Below are 6120 nucleotides of genomic sequence, written 5' to 3' on the forward strand. Positions count from 1 at the left end.
TGTTATTTTTTATCTACTCAGTCCACTTGCATAACTGACATCTTGAATCATACATCCCAAATTAATGAAATATCAACAGGGGCATTCTGAAATCTGTACAGTAACTCACTGCGAGTTCATGTATTTGAGAAAGTATGTTTTAAGGTATCTTGTAGACTTCATATACCTCCTAGTTCATCATATGGGCAACAGTATGTTGACTTGCAAGAAATCAGTATGTTGACTTGCAAGAATTGTATTAGAAATTCTAATTTGCAGAAAATGAAATGAGTATGATTGACAGAAACTGGGCTGTGTTTGTGGTTGTGGAATACTGGCCAACTATGCTAAAATCTTATCCTTAGCATTATCAGGGAGTACTGCTTGTGGCATGGGTCACACTAGGCTGCTAAACTCTTCTACACCTCATGTATCTTACTAAAAAGATTGACCACAGCCCTGAAGGGCAGTGGAAATCAATACAGTATATATGGACCCACCTGTTGACAACCACTACATATGGAAATTACAACTTGGAATCTAAGAATGAATGAATGAATGAATGAATGAATGAATGAATGAATGAATGAATGAACAAATGAGAAGAAGGAAGAGAGGAAAGTTGGTTGGTGAAACTAAGAGAAAGGGGTATAATGTAATGGATCTGAATGAAAGTGATCTGACCTTGTGGAATGGAGTTGATGAATATGTGTATGGAAGTGAAGGTACAGGTTTCATTGTGAATGAAAATACTAAAATGTATCCAGAAGTTATAAATTGGAGTCATCTAGACTGTTGTGAGTATATCTAGAAATTCATATGTTAGTGATAGTTGCTTGTTATGCTCCAGTGAATGGTGATAATAAATGAAGTTGGGTTGAGTTTGAGTTTTGGGGAAGATTGCATAACATTCTGAATGAAAATTATCTGGGGAATATGCCCTGTTATGAGACGAGAGTACAGAAGAAATTACTGGACTATTTAGCAACCTAAGTATGAATGAGAATGGTGATTAGCAACTGATGACTATCTGGAGACTGGTAATTATTTAAGATTGCAGTGTTTTAAGATTACATATAGTGGTAGGTTAATCCAGAATGAAAAATATGTTAAGGACTGTTTGTTGAATTCTAACTCTTCTGCAATCTATTTTCAGTGGGTGGGAAAAAAGAGGTTTGGATGTACTGCTACATTTAGAGTAGGGTATGCCATGCGTAGGCAACTATTGTAGAGCCTAGTATTTAATTTGTAGCACTCCTTGTAGCACTGCCCCAAATGCTTTGAGTGTGGGTTTCTGCACGTGCGTGCTATCAAACATTGGTTACTTGGTAACCGAGACTATAGCTTTAAGGCCAAACAGTAGGAAGGGATTGCCCTCAGCCACCTCTTATTCCCCCTCTCTCAAGATTGTTTTCATTTTACAGCTTGCCCTGCAAAGCTATGGAAGAAAACTAAGAGATTGCATTAAAATGTAGATTTAGTAGATTCGCAGTTGTTTGTTAAACATTTCAGTTACTGACCATATATCAAGTATGCTTTTGAATTTTCCACATTTATATTTCTTCCTGGATTTTGGAATTACCTGATCCCGTTTCTGAAGTTTCATTGGCAGGTTAGGAATTTGTCATTATTTTATTTTCAAAATCCAGGCTTGTTCAGGCCATTCATTGTACATTTTTGATTGATCACAGCTGAAAACACCTTAATTTCACATACCCTCAGTTTAATCCTTGTGAATTCATACATTCACATGCATATACATATGGGCAACTGAGTAAAATTGCATGCCTACCAAATATAAAATTAATTTAAAAAATAATCTTAAATCAGGAGGCATCCAGAATGGAACATAGGGCAGAATGTAAGACAAAATCTGTAGACCAATAATGGAACCAGAAAGATCTATTTAACCCTCCAAGCCACATGAAAATTGTGTAGTGGTTTCCTCTGTTTATACTCCCTTCCTTCCAAAAATGAGAACAGATAATGAATTTTAAGAAACTATCTTCATTTCAGAAGATGGTTGTCTCCAAGTCAAATTCAAAAGAATGAATCTCCTAGTTATTGTCAAGAGCAATGTTTACCATGTGGTAAGAGTTCTAGCAAGCAACTAAAGACCTTTGGCATTTGGTGAAAGGACAAGGGGTTAAGTTACAGATGGTTTGGTAACTTAAACTACTAGCATTTAAATGCGGTTGGAAGAAAGTATCATCTTATAGAGACTGTTTTAGGACATTGGGTAATGGAAATAACACACTCATATTTCATACTACTGTCATTCTAAATCATTCATTAGGATGCTCAGAGAATTACTTTCTTCTTTAACACCATCAGCCTGACTCTAATCTAGACGATTGCACACATAAGGGCTACTTCCAACATAGAGGTATCAAATCTATATTAGGCTGTGAAGGGCAGTCTTCAGCAAATCTGAGACTAGGTTTGATTTTGGATTAGTGTCTTATGTAAAGATACTAATCATTGAAGTTTGTAAATCATGGTATATGCCAATTGTGATTTATTCAATTATATCTGTTAACAAAATAGATAAGTGAATCCAGTCATTGGTTGGACTCATATTTCAAGCTTAACCATAAGAACTGGTTAGTACAAATATACTTCATCACAGTCTCTTCCTCTTCCTCCTACCCATTAATGTAGCAACATTTTTATTGGCGTGAACCAGAGGATTTAAGCATGAGCAAATTTTAAGCAAACCATGGCTACATTCTGATTACCTGCCGATGGGGAAATCCCTGATACTTGTGTTTGGATGACATCCTTCCCTTAAGAAATCCTAATGGATGGTAAACGCCGCCACGCTGGAGAAGGGGCCAATGGGTGCATCTGGCCTAGCCTGCTCTTATGGCTAAGCATGATATATGAATCTACTCTAGCTTAGCCTCCTGGGCAGACTTCTTGATATGGGACTGAAGTGCCATTCTGAGTGATGGTCAACACAATGGACTGCCTGCAATGGGAAGGCCGTGGGCTTCTGCAAATTTGTTTTTATAAAAGAGTAACAACACATGCAAAGGGACTGCAGAGGCTTAGGTTGTGCTATATCACCTTCTCTACAAAGATTTATTTAACCATTTTTACAACCTGCCCCAATTCTTAAAAAAAAAGGGGGGGGAGTTGCAAGTATATAAACCCAACCATTAAAGAAAAATATAAAAATCCAAGTAAATTCCTTAGAACAGGTGCCACCATTCAATCATGCACTGGGACTGAAAGCCTACTGAAATAAAACAGCTTTGTTTTTGGAAGAGTAGGAGCTAATACATACCTCCAGTGAGATAGGGTAGCAAATTGTGGGGTCTACTATAGAGAAGGCCTGCTACTTAGTCCATACCCTGCTCTCCATGTACTTCTTTTAGACTTAGAGAGGAAGATCCTCCTTAAACACTAAAACTCCTGGGTTCCCAACATCCTCAAACATCCCTGTTCATTTCTGCAGAGGAAATAATTCAATAGTCACAATTGTTAATGTATGTAGATAGTGTGGATGTCCCTCTGTTTATGGGACTGTGAAGAATTCTCTCTCTGGTGAGGGAACCTCCGTGTGTCACCAAGCATAAAAATGTATGGTATATGTAATCTCTCCAACCTCCAATCCTGCATTTGTTCTTGATGAAGGAAATGCTCATGGCAAGCATGATACAAAGCATAAGTATGTTAGGAGTAGATGTTCAAAACATGAATTTCCCAAGGATAGTCTGCCTTTACATTCGACAATCTTCCTTACTGACTTATAGCTACAATTAAAATCCACAAGATTCTTCATTTGACAGTACTTAATGAATGCAAATATGGATTCACTGAAGCAACTATCCAATGTTTTCTTTTGCATGGGCAAAACCAGAGCTGTATATTCTAGAATGGATTCAGAGTCAATCCACTGAAATCACAGTGACTTTTAATTAATTACAACTAATTTCAGTGCCATTTATTTTATGGACCTAGAGTGAACATACCTCAACAGATAGCAGCTGAGCTGAGAAGTAAAGTATGGTTGGTCCTGGTTAGTACTGGATGGGAAGCCCCAAGAAATCCATGGGCACTAGACTAAGCAGAGAAGTTGAAAAAACATCCCAGAAGAAAATAACAAATTGCTACCTTGTAGTCATCAGGGGTTCAGATGGACTCAAAGGTGCCATTATGTTTTTATTGTAAGCATGGTTAAATCTGGTCCCGCTTGAATGTTTCTTACTGCAGTATAATGCCATCAGGGTTTTTATCAATGTGAAAGAGAGCCCTGGGGAAATGGTACAAAAAGGATGGATGGTTTCATCTAGAGCAACCAGATCTAGGCTGCAAAAATTCAGATGATTACTAGATTGAAGTACCAAGTATCTCTCTGCTGCTCTCTAGTAGCGATCTGGATATTTGCAGCCCTAATCTTGTAGCCCTCTGCTTGATCTTCAGGTCTCTAGCCAGTGATTTTTTTTAGGCAGAGCAATTTGATCTGTATCTCTCATCTATCTATCTATCTTAAAATGTGATAAACCCCTAGATTTTCATTGTAAACTGCATTAATGCATCTCCATCCTTCTTGGTGGGGCAAGATAAGCTGTATTAGTCCTGGAACAGTGCCAAAAGTTCAAGAAGATTGTTGTGTAATAAACTGCTTGAAGATAGAAAGCTTGGTTCCACCTTAATCTGTAAACCTCAGTCATAATCATGAAGAAGAGTAAGTGGGAGTCATATCCATATCTAGGGGGCCCACAGAGATGGGATCAAAAAAGTCAAGATGGTGGTTGTGACTGTGTGATTGAAGCCTACCACTTTTTTTTTTTTTTACAATAGATGCATGTGCAGTGCATGTAACAAAGGAGGTTTTGGTTTTGGTGGCCATGGCTGCCATCTTGAATTTCTTGACAATCCCCTACAGACACCCTTGTCTATAAAAGAAAAAAGTAGAGTGCAAACTCCTACAGTAGGAAAATACGACAGCTGCCACTGCAAAAGTCAAACATCTTAAGTAGTGCTCTGTCTGCTGTTTAACTTTGCTAGCTACTGAACAATCTTGTTTTCAGATTCATAATACAGTATGGAAGATTTCAAGATCTCCTGACCAAAGCTGGCCTATGATGTTTTGATTTGGGATGGAGCAGCAGATGGTCCCCCCACCCGCAGTTGAGGTGCTTACTTCTCAAAGTTAATCAAGTGATTTTAGAATCAAGGCGGAAGAATCAGAAAATTAGCATTAAGAATACAATAACAAGAAATCAAATTACAATTTGCTGCACTTTTGTGGAATCCAACATTTCTTGTCTGAGAAAGCAAGGCCAGCCCTGTTCTAGGCAGGTTGGTAAACAAAAAAAGGGGTTGGTCTGGAAGGCAGAAATTCCTGTGTTAGAGCAGAAGTTAGGCATTTTAAATGCCTCCAAATTGGAATCAACACAGAAATTGGAATCCCCCTCATAATTACAATACTATTTTAAATACAATGCTGAGATGGGCTTTGAGTATCTGGCTAGATGGGGGACTACAACTCCCATCCTCATCATCCTTCAGCATTAGCCAAGTTGACTAAAGGTGACTATAGTGGGAGTTCTACAACATCTGGAGGAATAGATGTTTTCCACTGTAACAGTGGCTTGATAAAGCAACAAACTCTTTAGATGTTTTTTTGGCGGGACCCATCACAGTTTTTCTCTGAGCTAAAGGTAAAGCTGCTTGAACCAGACTCTGGGAATGCTCTCCATTTGCCATTTGATGAACAAAGTGCAGCTGCTCAAAATGTCAGCCTGGCCAAAGTCAAGCTTCTGCCCGGGATTGGGCAAGATGACTGGCATTACAGTATCTCTTTCTTCTATATTTAAAAGGGTGGCACTCAGGCCAAAAAAGTTGCCAACCTATAATAGTAAAGCAGATAATATAGGTCAGGGACAGTCAGCCCTTCAAGATATGCAAGGGCACAAAACAGGAGTCACTGGAAGTCCTGGAATGTCCTTTAAGACGGTTAGGGCATCGTAACAAAATCTTGAAAGCCCATCAAAGCCGCTCCCTACTTCAACTTATAGCTAACCCAATCAAGATGGACTTGTTTTGAGTTTCTTTCTTATACTTTCTACTTTCCCAGGACTCAGATACCTTTTCTTTAATGGCTCAGCATGGCCCTCACCCTACTCTGAG

Source organism: Python bivittatus, unplaced genomic scaffold, assembly GCF_059951505.1.
Source record: "Python bivittatus isolate LINGU-HERP-01145 unplaced genomic scaffold, Pbiv_v1 ctg000850_np1212, whole genome shotgun sequence".
In the NCBI taxonomy this organism is placed as follows: Eukaryota; Metazoa; Chordata; class Lepidosauria; order Squamata; family Pythonidae; genus Python; species Python bivittatus.